Source organism: Bubalus bubalis, chromosome 8, assembly GCF_019923935.1.
Source record: "Bubalus bubalis isolate 160015118507 breed Murrah chromosome 8, NDDB_SH_1, whole genome shotgun sequence".
Taxonomy (NCBI): Eukaryota; Metazoa; Chordata; class Mammalia; order Artiodactyla; family Bovidae; genus Bubalus; species Bubalus bubalis.
This window is the reverse complement of record NC_059164.1, coordinates 49,618,828-49,633,202: the sequence shown is the minus strand read 5'-3', so window position 1 is coordinate 49,633,202 and position 14,375 is coordinate 49,618,828. Positions and strand designations below refer to the sequence as shown.

Below are 14,375 nucleotides of genomic sequence, written 5' to 3'. Positions count from 1 at the left end.
TGACTCCTTGGAAAAGATCCTGATGCTGGGAGGTATTGGGGGCAAGAGGAGAAGGGGATGACAGAGGATGAGATGGCTGGATGGCATCACTGACTCGATGGACATGAGTCTGAGTGAACTCCAGGAGTTGGTGATGGACAGGGAGGCCTGGTGTGCTGCGATTCATGGGGTCGCAAAGTCGGACATGACTGAGTGACTGAACTGAACTGAACTGAACTGAAAGTGCTCTAATTACTTTTTCAATATAGTATAAGATTAAAGAATTAGGCATTTAAACAATAAAGTTATAAAAGCTCTAAGTATCCATGGGGAAAAAATTTAAAAATGAAAAACAATGGTACAATTAATAAATAAATTCAAATGAAGAATGATAATTGCTCCAATCTGAGTGATGGCTACAATGTAATTCATTATATTAAACCCCCTACTTTCGTACATGAATGAATATTTCCACAAATTTAAATTACATACATAGCCACCCACCCCCCAAATCAAAATCTAGTTTGGGGAGAGGAGATTAAGAAAGGAATACACAGGTCATAATATAAATAGGAGAGGCTATTTTTCAAAGTGTAAGTGATACTTTATATGCATCACATTTAAATATCATAAATAAGTCAATACAAAAGAAATATATATGATGCATCAAGAAGACATAGATGGCTTGGATAAAATGAATCATCGTAAAAAAGAACAGTGAAAAAAAGTTGACACAGAATCACCTAGAGTCAGAGTATGTATGATAGAAGTTTCAAATTTTGAAATAAAAGATAAACAAACATTAAAAAGAAAGAAAAACTGTCTCATCATTAAACAAAGTTAGCACAATCCTAACATAATCTGACCAAAACACACAAGAACAAAAGAACACAAGTATAAACCTATCCCACCTATTAACTATCATTATATTATGTAAGAGTGGATGCCTTATATTAACATAATAAAATCCTTCCCTGAGACTGAGTCAGGCACAATTCTGAGTACTTAACACACATTATGCCATTTAAGTTTCACAACAGCTCCCACAAGTAGGTCCCACGTATTAGAATGTACTCCTGAAACATCACAAAAGTAAGTCAAAATTCATATGAAAGAAAAAAACAAAACCTAACTGGAAGGCACATATTTCTGTTTACACATTAAACTGTTTAACTGCATTTTGAAACCATGCATGCATACAACATAAATTTATGTGGGCTGAAGAACTTTGAAATTATGTATGTTTTGACTGGTTTCAAATCTTGGAGGGGGGGAACCCTTCCTTTCCACAAAGATATCCACCATCTTCCACTTTTTTTAAACTATGGCTCTCTCAAATCTCTTATTCTCCACGTTTTGAAACATATGTGATAATGAGAAAAGCTGAAGGAAAATCACTGTAAGCTGAAGGAAAATCAGTGTAAGCAACTGACAATCAGTGTCAGGAGACAAGGAAAAACTTGTAAATGAGAGACATGTGTGCCCAGTCTTACAGGGTCAAACGTGTGGAAATAGAGGTCACAAGATTATTCATCAGTAGAAGCCAGAAACATGGACTCTAAGAGCAAATTTCTCAAATATTAAGCATTAGTTCAATTAAATCAATGATAAGCATACTGATGGTCAAGGAAAACTCATTACAGACAAGCCACTGTGTGGCCTGTACTTCCCTAAGCTTTTCTGTAGGGAAAAACTGGCGTAAACCAAAAAATACCTACAGATGATAAAGATACCATCAAAATTTAGTTGCAAAAGAAAGCTATTAATCAGTTGTTCAAGTACATGGAGAAAGAAATCTATGCATCAAAATATATTGAAGACTTTACTAAAAAGTTAACAAAACAAAATCATTACTATGGTTTATGCAGCAGAAGAAATTGTGCTAAATAAACCATGATTTCGGGATGAGGAATTCCTTCTTAGAAAATCTACAATGGAAAACAGAACTGAATACATAAAAATCAAGTTTTTATTCAAAAACATTAGAAGCTAAACAAGAATATTGCAAGACAGGTTGTGAAATCTTAAAATTCAGCTTGAAAAATGGGCAAAGCACATCAAGGCACAAAAGAAAACTACATTTGTTAATAAACTAATATAAATCTCACCCAATACCTATTCAGTTTTTAGGGAAGCAAATTAAATTCACAAGATTATTTATTAAATTACCTTCCTGGGACCTTCAGATAGAGGTCAAATTTCTTAATCTTGCCTAACCTAACACATGGCTTACTTCCTCCAACCTCTCCAGAACCACTTCAGCACACCACAAATCACAAGCTTGCCTTCCCTAGAAGAATTACCTGGGTCACACAGCCTGTGGCATAAGCCTTCTTGGAGGAGGTCACCATTAACCCCACCACAGAGCCGCCTAGCAGACAACCCACGAACTGAAGAACAATTATACCAAAGAAATTCTCGTACTGTTAAGAAAGTTCTAGGACCCACAACAGATTTCCCAACCTTGGGATCTGGCAAAGGGACTGAGAACCCCCAGGGAATTTGTCTTTGGAGGCCAGGGGGATTTGGTTACAGAATTTACATAGGACTGGGGAAACACTCTTGGAGGGCACAAACAAAACCTTGTGCACACCAGGACTCAGGAGGAGGGAGCAGTGACCCCACAAGAGACTGACCCAGACTTGCCTGTGAGTGCCCAGGAGTTTCCAGCAGAGGCCGGGGTTGGCAGTGGCCTGCGGCAGGGTCTGGGGCACTGAGTGCAGCAGTGCATGCAGGAGACCTTTTGAAGGAGGTCACTGTTATCTTCATTACCTCCACCAAGGTTTGGTCTCAGATCAGACAACAGGGAGGGGACACAGTCCCGCCCATCAACAGAGAATTGGGTTAAAGATTTACTGAGTATGGCCTCACCCATCAGAACAAGACCCAGTTTGCCCCACAAGCAGTCTCTCCCATCAGGAAGTTTCCATAAGCCTCTTATCCTTATCCTTCAGAGGGCAGACAGACTGAAAACCAGAATCACAGAAAACTAATCAAACTAATCACATGGACCACAGCCTTGTCTAACTCAATGGAACTATGAGACATGCTGTGAAGGGCCACCCAAAACAGGTCATGGTGGAAAGTTCTGACAAAACGTGGCCCACTAGAGAAGGGAATGGCAAACCACATCAGTATTCTTGCCTTGAGAACCCCATGAACAGTAAGAAAAGGCAAAAAGATATGACACTGAAAGGTGAACTCCCCAGGTCGGTAGGTGCCCAATATGCTACTGGAGAAGAGTGGAGAAATAACTCCAGAAAGAATGAAGAAACAGAGCCAAAGCGAAAACAACTCCCAGTTGTGGATGTGACTGGTGTTAGAAGTTAAGTCCAATGCTGTAAACAATATTACATCAGTTCAGTTCAGTCCAGTCACTCAGTCATGTCCAACTCTTTGCGACCCCATGAATCGCAGCAGCCAGGCCTCCCTGTCCATCACCAACTCCCGGACTTCACTCAGACTCATGTCCATTGAGTCAGTGATGCCATCCAGCCATCTCATCCTCTGTTGTCCCCTTCTCCTCCTGCCCCCAATCCCTTCCAGCATCAGAGGCTTTTCCAATGAGTCAACTCTTTGCATGAGGTGGCCGAAGTACTGGAGTTTCAGCTTTAGCATCATTCCCTCCAAAGAAATCCCAGGGCTGATCTCCTTCAGAATGGACTGGTTGGATCGCCTTGCAGCCCAAGGGACTCTCAAGAGTCTTCTCCAACACCACAGTTCAAAAGCATCAATTATCGGCACTCAGCCTTCTTCACAGTCCAACTCTCACATCCATACATGATCACTGGAAAAACCAAGCCTTGACTAGATGGACCTTTGTTGGCAAAGTAATGTCTCTGCTTTTGAATATGCTCTCTAGGTTGGTCATAACTTTCCTTCCAAGGAGTAAGCGTCTTTTAATGTCATGGCTGCCACCATTTGCAGTGATTTTGGAGCCCAAAAAAAGAAAGTCTGACACTGTTTCCACTGTTTCCCCATCTATTTGCCATGAAGTGATGGGCCCAGATGCCATGATCTTCGTTTTCTGAATGTTGAGCTTTAAGCCAACTTTTCCCTCTCCTCTTTCACTTTCATCAAGACGCTTTTTAGTTCCTCTTCACTTTCTGCCATAAGGGTGGTGTCATCTGCATATCTCAGGTTATTGATATTTCTCCCGGCAATCTTGATTCCAGCTTGTGCTTCTTCCAGTCCAGCGTTTCTCATGATGTACTCTGCATAGAAGTTAAATAAGCAGGGTGACAATATACAGCCTTGACGGACTCCTTTTCCTATTTGGAACCAGTCTGTTGTTCCATGTCCAGTTCTAAGTGTTGCTTCCTGACCTGCATACAAATTTCTCAAGAGGCAGATCAGGTGGTCTGGTATTCCCATCTCTTTCAGAATTTTCCACAGTTTATTGTGATCCACACAGTCAAAGGCTTTGGCCGAGTCAATAAAGCAGAAATAGATGCTTTTCTGGAACTCTCTTGCTTTTTCCATGATCCAGCGGATGTTGGCAGTTTGATCTCTGGTTCCTCTGCCTTTTCTAAAACCAGCTTGAACATCAGGAAGTTCACGGTTCACATATTGCTGAAGCCTGGCTTGGAGAATTTTGAGCATTACTTTACTAGCGTGTGAGATGACTGCAATTGTGTGGTAGTTTGAGCATTCTTTGGCATTACCTTTCTTTGGGATTGGAATGCAAACTGACCTATTCCAGTCCTATGGCCACTGCTGAGTTTTCCAAATGTGCTGGCATATTGAGTGCAGCACTTTCACAGCATCATCTTTCAGGATTTGAAAGAGCTCAACTGGAATTCCATCACCTCCACTAGCTTTTTTTGCAGTGATGCTTTCTAAGGCCCACTTGACTTCACATTCCAGGATGTCTGGCTCTAGGTCAGTGATCACACCATCGTGATTATCTGGGTCATGAACATCTTTTTTGTACAGTTCTTCTGTGTATCCTTGCCACCTCTTCTTAGTATCTTCTGCTTTGGTTAGGTCCATACCATTTCTGTCCTTTATTGAGCCCATCTTTGCATGAAATGTTCCCTTGGTATCTCTAATTTTCTTGACGAGATCTCTAGTCTTTCCCATTCTGTTGTTTTCCTCTATTTCTTTGCATTGATCACTGAGGAAGGCTTTCTTATCTTTTCTTGCTATTCTTTGGAACTCTGCATTCAGATGCTTATATCTTTCCTTTTCTCCTTTGCTTTTCACTTCTCTTCTTTTCACAGCTATTTGTAAGGCCTCCCCAGACAGCCATCTTGCTTTTTTGCATTTCTTTTCCATGGGGATGGTCTTGATCCCTGTTTCCTGTACAATGTCACAAACCTCATTCCATAGTTCATCAGGCACTCTTACCTATCATATCTAGTCCCTTAAATCTTATTTTTCACTTCCACTGTATAATCATAAGGGATTTGATTTAGGTCACACCTGAATGGTCTAGTGGTTTTCCCTACTTGCATAGGAAACTGGAATGTTAGGTCCATGAATCAAGGTAAATTGGAACCGGTCAAACAGGAGATGGCAAGAGTGAACACTGACATTTTGAGAATCAGTGAACTAAAATGGACTGGAATGGGCGAATTAAATTCAGATGACCATTATATCTACGACTCTGGGCAAGAACCTCTTAGAAGAAATGGAGTAGACCTCATAGTAAACAAAAGAGTCTGAAATGCAGTACTTGGGTACAATCTCAAAAACGACAGAATGATCTCTGCTCGTTACCAAGTCAAATCGTTCAATATCACAGTAATCCAAGTCTATGCCCCAACCAGTAATGCTGAAGAAGCTGAAGTTGAATGGTTCTATGAAGATCTATAAGGCCTTCTAGAACTAACACCCCCAAAAGATGTCCTTTTCATTATAGGGGACTGGAATGCAAAAGTAGGAAGTCAAGAAATACCTGGAATAACAAGCAAATTTGGCCTTGGAGTACAAAATAAAGCAGGGCAAAGGCTACCATAGTTTGCCAAGAGATGCACTGGTCATAGCAAACACCCTCTTTGAACAACACAAGAGAAGACACTACATGTGGACATCACCAGATGGTTAATATCAAAATCAGACTGATTATATTCTTTGCAGCCAAAGATGGAGAAACTCTACACAGTCAGCAAAAACAAAACCAGGAGCTGACTGTGGCTCAGATCATGAACTTCTTATTGCAAAATTCAGACTTAAATTGAAGAAAGTAGGGAAAACCATTAGACCATTCAGGTATGACCTAAATCAAATCCATTATGATTATACAGTGGAAGTGAGAAATAGATTCAAGGGATTAGATCTGGTAGACACAGTGAATAAATAACTATGGATGGCGGTACATGACATTGTACAGGAGGCAGTGATCAACCATCCCCAAGAAAAAGAAATGCAAAAAGCCAAAATGGTTATCCTAGGAGGCCTTACAAATAGCTAAGAAAAGAAGAGAAGCTAAGGGCAAAGGAGAAAGGAAAGATTTACCCAACTGAATGCAGAGTTCCAAAGAATAGCAAGGAGAGATAAAAAAGCCTTTCTCGGTGATCAATGCAAATAGAGGAAAACAATAGAATGGGAAAGCCTACAAATCTCCTCAAGAAAATTAGAGATACCAAGGGAACAAAATATGGGCTCAATAAAGGAAAGAAATGGTATGGACTTAACAGAAGCAGAAGATATTAAGAAGAGGTGGCAAGAATACACAGAAGAATTATGCAAAAAAGATCTTCATGATTCAGATAACCACGATGGTGTGATCACTCACCTAGAGCCAGATATCCTGGAATGCAAAGTCAAGAGGGCCTTAGGAAGCATCACTAAGAATAAAGCTAGTGGAGGTGATAGAATTCCAGCAGAACTATTTCAAATCCTAAAGATAATGCTGTGAAAGTGCTACAGTACATATGCCAGCAAATTTGGAAAACTCAGCAGTAGCCACAGGACTGGAAAAGGTCAGTTTTCATTTCAATCCCAAAGAAAGGCAATGCCAAAGAATGTTCAAACTACTGCACAATTGCACTCATTTCATACTCTAGTAAAGTAATGCTCAAAATTCTCCAAGTCAGGCTTCAACAGTATGGGAACTATGAACTTCTGGATGTTCGAGCTGGATTAACAAAAGGCAGAGGAACCAGAGATCATCAAAAAAGCAAGAGAGTTCCAGCACAACATCTACTTCTGATTTATTGACTATGCCAAAGCCTTTGAGTGTGTGGATCACAACAAACTATGAAAAACTCTTAAAGACATGGGGATACCAGACCACCGTACCTGCCTCCTGAGAAATCTGTGTGCAGGTCAAGAAGCAACAGTTTAGAACTGGACATGGAACAACAGACCGATTTCAAATAGGGAACGGAGTACGTCAAGGTAGTGTACTGTAACCCTGCTTCTTTAACTTATATGCAGAGTACATCATGAGAAACGCTGGGCTGGATGAAGCACAAGCTGGAATCAAGATTGCCAGGAGAAATATCAATAACCTCAGATACACAGATGGCACCACCCTTATGGCAGAAAGTGAAGAGGAACTAAAAAGCCTCTTGATGAAAGTGAAAGAGGAGAGTGAAAAGGCTGGCTTAAAACTCAACATTCAGAAAACTAAGATCATGGTATCTAGTCCCATCACTTCATGACAAACAGATGGGGAAACAGTGAGAGACTTTACTTTTGGGGGCTTCAAAATCCCTGCAGATGGTGACTGCAGCCATGAAATTAAAAGATGCTTGCTCCTTGGAAGAAAAGCTATGACTAACCTAGACAGAATATTAAAAAGCAGAGATATTACTTTGCCAACAAAGGTCCATCTAGTCAAAGCTACAGTTTTTCCAGTAGTCATGTAGTCCAGTAGTTATCTGAACTGAATAGGAATCACATTCTCACCAACCTCAGCTTGTACTTTCCACCCTACCCTGAGAGCAACTTTCCTTTATCTCTAAGACTCTTCAGTTCAGTTCAGTTGCCCAGTTGTGTCTGACTCTTTGTGACCCCATGAACTGCAGCATGCCAGGCCTCCCTGTCCATCACCAACTCCTGGAGTTATCCAAACTCATGTCCATTGAGTCGGTGACACCATCCAACCATCTCATCCTCTGTCACCCACTTCTCCTCCTGCCTTCAATCTTTCCCAGTATCAGGGTCTTATCAAATGAGTCAGCTCTTCCCATCAGGTGGCCAAAGTATTGGAGTATCAGCTTCAACATCAGTCCTTCCAATGAATATTCAGGACTGATTTCCTTTAGGATGGACTGGTTGGATCTCCTTGCAGTCCACAGGACTCTCAAGAGTCTTCTCCAACACCACAGTTCAAAACATCAACTCTTCGCCACTCAGCTTTCTTTATAGTCCAACTTTCACGTCCATACATGACTACTGGAAAAACCACAGCCTTGAATAGTGGGCCTTGTTGGCAGAGTAATGTCTCTGCTTTTTAATATACTATCTAGATTGGTCATAACTTTTCTTCTAAGGAGTAAGCGTCTTTTAATTTCAAGGCTGCAATCACCATCTGCAGTGATTTTGGATCTCCAAAAAATAAAGTCTGTCACTGTTTCCACTGTTTCCCCATCTTTTTGCCATAAAGAGATGGGACCAGATGCCATTATCTTAGTTTTCTGAATGTTGCGCTTTAAGCCAACTTTTTCACTCTCCTCCTTCACTTTCATCCAGGGGCTCTTTAGTTCTTTGATTTCTGCCATAAGGGTGGTGTCATCTGCATATCTGCAGTTATTGATATTTCTCCCAGCAATCTTGATTCCAGCTTGTGCTTCATCCAGCCCAGCATTTCTCATGATGTACTCTGCATATGAGTTAAATAAGCAGGGTGACAATATACAGCCTTGACGTATTCCTTTCCCAATTGGGAACCAGTCTGTTGTTCCATGTCCAGTTCTAACTGTTGCTTCTTGACCTGCACACAGATTTCTCAGGAGGCAGGTAAGGCAGTCTGGTATCCCCATCTCTTTAAGAATTTTTCACAATTTGTTGTGATCCACACACTCAAAGGCTTTGACATAGTCAATAAAGCAGAAGTAGATGTTGTTCTGGAACTCTCTTGCTTTTTTGATGAGCCAATGGATGTTGGCAATTTGATCTCTGGTTCCTCTGCTTTTTCTAAAACCAGCTTGAACATCTGGAAGTTGTTCTGCTACTGTTGAAGCCTGACTGAGAATTTTAAGCATTACTTTACTAGAGTGTGAAATGAGTGCAATTGTGCAGTAGTTTGAACATTCTTTTGCATTGCCTTTCTTTGGGATTGGAATGAAAACTGACCTTTTCCAGTCCTGGGGGCACTCCTGAGTTTTCCAAATTTGCTGGCATATGGACTATAGCACTTTCACAGTATCATTTTTTAGGATTTGAAATAGTTTCACTGGAATTTCATCATCTCCATTAGCTTTGTTCATTGTGATGCTTTCTAAGGCCCTCTTGACTTCACATTCCAGGATGTCTGGCTCTAGGTGAGTGATCATACCATCGTAATTATCCAAGGAGCGGTGGCTGCACGGGCACAGGAGGGCCTAGAGGAGCTATTCCACATTCAAGGTTAGGAGGGGTGGTGGTGAGGAGATAACCCTCGTCCAAGGTAAGGAGCAGCGGCTGCGCTTTGCTGGAGCAGCCGTGAAGAGATACCCCACGTCCAAGGTAAGAGAAACCCAAGTAAGACGGTAGGTGTTGCAAGAGGGCATCAGAGGGCAGACACACTGAAACCATACTCACAGAAAACTAGTCAATCTAACCACACTAGGACCACAGCCTTGTCTAACTCAATGAAACTAAGCCATGCCCTGTGGGGCCACCCAAGATGGGCGGGTCATGGTGGACAGGTCTGACAGAATGTGGTCCACTGGAGAAGGGAATGGCAAACCACTTCAGTATTCTTGCCTTGAGATCCCCATGAACAGTATGAAACGGCAAAATGATAGGATACTGAAAGAGGAACTCCCCAGGTCAGTAGGTGCCCAATATGCTACTGGAGATCAGTGGAGAAATAACTCCAGAAAGAATGAAGGGATGGAGCCAAAGCAAAAACAATAACCAGCTGTGGATGTGACTGGTGATAGAAGCAAGGTCTGATGCTGTAAAGAGCAATATTGCATAGGAACCTGGAATGTTAGGTCCGTAAATCAAGGCAAACTGGAAGTGGTCAAACAGGAGATGGCAAGATTCTAGGAATCAACATTCTAGGAATCAACATTCTAGAATGTCAACATTCTAGGAATCAGTGAACTAAAATGGATTGGAATGGGTGAATTTAACTCAGATGACCATTATATCTACTACTGCAGGCAGGAATCCCTTAGAAGAAATGCAGTAGCCATCAAGGTCAACAAAAGAGTCCAAAATGCAGTACTTGGATGCAATCTCAAAAACGACAGAATAATCTCTGTTTGTTTCTAAGGCAAACCATTCAATATCACAGTAATCCAAGTCTATGCCCCAACCAGTAACACTGAAGAAGCTGAAGTTGAACGGTTCTATGAAGACCTACAAGACCTTTTAGAACTAACACCCAGAAGATGTCCTTTTCATTATAGGGGACTGGAATGCAAAAGTAGGAAGTCAAGAAACACCTAGAGTAACAGGCAAATTTGGCCTTGGAATACGGAATGAAGCAATGCAAAGTCTAACAGAGTTTTGCCAAGAAAATGCACTGGTCATAGCAAACACCCTCTTCCAACAACACAAGAGAAGACTCTACACATGGACATCACCAGATGGTCAACACCGAAATCAGACTGATTATATTCTTTGCAGCCAAAGATGGAGAAGCTCTACACAGTCAACAAAAACAAGACCAGGAGCTGACTGTGGCTCAGATCATGAACTCCTTATTGCCAAGTTTAGACTTAAGCTGAAGAAAGTAGGGAAAACCACTAGACCATTCAGGTATGACCTAAATCAAATCCCTTATGATTATACAGTGGAAGTGAGAAATAGATTTAAGGAACTAGATCTGATAGATAGAGTGCCTGATGAACTATGGACGGAGGTTTGTGACATTGTACAGGAGACTTTAGACAAAACAAACTAATAAAAAAGATTAGCTTATCAGGATGTTGTGATTCACCTGTTTACCAATCCTCCATTCTGGGCAGCTAGGAGTAGGAATAAATGAGGAGGGGCTACAGTGCAGTTAAAATGGCATCAAAAACATAAAACACTAAGAAAAAAACTTAAAATATATGCAAGCTCCCAACACTGAAAACTGTAAAACACTGTTGAAAAAAATCAAAGAAGATGAAAACAGACAGGCAGCTGATCAGGTTTACGGATTGGCAGGAATCATGGTTAATATTTCTATTCTTCCCAAATTGATCTAGAGATTCAACTCAATCTCAACCATAATCTTATCAAGCTTTTTTGGTAGAAACTGACAAGCTAAATTTAAAATGTATATAGAAATGCAAAGAAATGAGAATGTCCAAAGCAATCTTGAAAAAGAGCAAAACTGGAAAACACACTACTTAAAGACCTTCTGCAACACTTCAGTAATGAAGACAGTGTAGCACTAGCAAAAAGATCAACAGACAGACCAGTTGAACATAAGGGAGAGTCTAGAAAGAGATCTGCACTTCTGTGATCATTTTACTTTTGACAAAGATGTCAAAGCAATCCAACTGGAAAAAGAATGTATGATGCTGAGACAACCAGATATCAAAACTGAAAAAAAAAACAAAACAATGAACTTCAAACCCTAACAAACACTATGTAAAAAATAATTCAAGATGGATCATAGATCTAAACATAAAAACTAAAAAGATAAAGCTGTTATAAAAATTTGCAGGAGAATATTTTTAAAACCTCTTTGTAGGCAAGTTTTCTTAAAAGACACAAAAAGCCAAAATCATTTTTTTTTTTAATGTGTAGGCTGTCATGAGGTGTTTCCATTGGCCAGATGCAGTGACTTGAATATAAAAATGAATAATGACTGTAAAGTTGGAATTTATGTTGGAAAAATTAAGAAGTTTCATGAGTCTACAGTAATACTGCAAAAGAGGGAGAGGGTAGTTCTCTTTTACAAGAAACAAACGTTAGATTAAAACGCAGAAGAAATGATAAAATAAGATATATCAACAGTTTGTAATCCCCAGCTGGAGTAACTAATTCAGACAAGGATCTTTACTGGATGCCTAAAATTATTAAAACATTGTTGAAGAATAGATATTCAAAGTCTCAAAGTGTCTTAGATTATATAATAATTTCATTAGGAATATACCTTTATAGTAGAGAGATCTGGCAGTCTCCACCTGTACCAACTAATCAAACAGCATTACCAGTACTAGAGCAAGTTGACGCTATGTGCCTTTTAAAGTGATACAATCAGAAGTCTGTAACATCAATTATAATGTTCCTGTGCAAAAAAAGTTTAACCTAAATTCCATAAGGATACAATCAAACACAGTATGTGGGATATTCTACAAGACAGTTATCCTGAATCTTGAGCAAAGTCAACATGATGAAAAACAAAACAAAAACAAAAGGTAAGAAAGCGGTGTGGACACTCTTCAAACTTAAAAAGTAAAAAGAGCCACAACCATCAAAAGTAATGCACAAGCCTAGACTGAATCCTGAATAAAACAAAAACTAAAAACCCAAAAGATAAAGCTACAAAAAACAACTGAAAAACTGATTATAGTTTAGTATTCTGGTTATGAAATTCTTAACCTCTGAATAATTCAGAAAAACAAGGAGAGAAGGATGTTTTGGGATGGGGCTGCTCTATCAGTCCACCTAGTATATACAAACACAATGGCACCCCACTCCAGTACTTTTGCCTGGAAAATCCCACGGATGGAGGAGCCTGGTAGGCTGCAGCCCATGGGGTCCCTAAGAGTCGGACACGACTGAGCAACTTCACTTTCACTTTTCACTTTCATGCATTGGAGAAGGAAATTTCGGTAACCCATCCAGTGTTCTCGCTTGGAGAATCCCAGGGACGGGGGAGCCTGGTGGGCTGCCGCCTATGGGGTTGTACAGAGTCGGACACGACTAAAGCGACTTAGCACATACATATGTGTGTGTTCATATGTGAATAAAAGTAAATTCTCACTGTGAAAAATCATTAAATTAACTTTAAGTATGAGCTACCTCTGAGAGCAGAATAAGGAACTGGAATGATCCTAGAAAAGTTCTTAAATTGTTTTACAAAAGAGAACAAACACATGGAGATTTTGTAAACACATCTTTGTACCACAGGGTGGCTAAGAGTTGGACAGAACTGAAGCTACTGAGCACGCACACATACGACAACTTAGACCCATTAACAGACTCAAAGGAAAACCTACGTAAGATTTCTGGGCATCCAAGTCATTCTGCCCCTAATAAAAATACTGAATTTCCAAGACACAAACGGAGATGGCTGAAGACTTCTAAAATGCGTGTGACTGAAGATAGGAGTCATCCTATCTGGATTTTTGAGCCAATACCGAATATCTAATAATTGTCTTTTTTTTTAATCATCATCATCAACAAGGCTTTATTAAATGAAACAATAAAGTGCACATCACGCAGTGGTTTGGGGTCTAAAGTTTGATCTGATCTTTAGTGAAAATGTACACAAGCCATTACTCTATCGTAAGCTTTTAAAAAGTCAAATGTACCCTTCATTTGTTCCATCCATTAGTACTCACACTCTTCCCAGACACTGAGGAGAGACAGGTCTACCACAGCATCATGTACCACGTGTTTTACTCATGCAGCTGACTTATTCCACTGGGACCTACATTTCAACTGCACTTCCTTCTTTTTCTTACTTTTCTTCAAGAATTAGAAGTCCAACTCCATAGTAATATCCCTATATACTCACTCCACGGTTGTATTCTGAATACTGTACTTATGTTCCAGATGTCCTATTTTCTAGAGTTGTTAACACTGAGAAGTAAGAAAAGCTTTTATTCCATCCTGATAAGTCTGCTCACCATTTGCTGCTATGCGTTCTGCTCTCTTCCCCCTTCCACACATTCAAGGCTCTCCATTCAAATTCTGTGTCATTTCGTGCAGTCTCATCTCATTTAATAATTTCTTTTAATATCAACACATTAAAGTAATTGTGTATGTATAACGAGAATTTTACTTTTTGACAATCTGTTTCAAGACAAAAATTTATTTAGAATTTAGCATCAATGACTTGGAAAAAGTAAAGCAGAAAACAAGTATATTTTGAAGTTTTTAAGTCACTCCTCTCACTGATACTAACTGATCTCCCAAGAACAAACCTGTTCTTATGGCAATCACTTCCATACCAATATTAAAAATATCAGTGAACTTTTATTTGACATATAACACAGAAAGAAATATTAAGATTTAAAGACAGCTGGGCAAATATATATTGTTTTCATAATTTATGAGGCAAATCTAAAGCATTTATTAAGAAACTGAATCTGGATATATACTATAAGATTTAAGAGTTGTACCTGTTA

At 39.8% G+C, this 14,375-nt stretch overlaps 1 protein-coding gene across 5 annotated transcripts in view; it reads right to left on the bottom strand.

Annotated features, from left to right (window-relative positions):
- The window catches only part of STARD3NL (STARD3 N-terminal like), a 60,855-nt gene that overhangs the window by 32,908 nt on the left and 13,572 nt on the right, over nucleotides 1-14,375 (bottom strand). Inside the window, exon 1 of one of the 5 annotated variants that reach the window (XM_006071485.4) lies at nucleotides 2,626-2,748. The exons of the other annotated variants lie outside the window; for them this stretch is intronic. The gene's annotated coding sequence lies outside the window, so the exon portion shown is untranslated. Of the gene's footprint in view, nucleotides 1-2,625; nucleotides 2,749-14,375 lie in introns of those variants that run through there. 5 annotated transcript variants of the gene reach the window in all.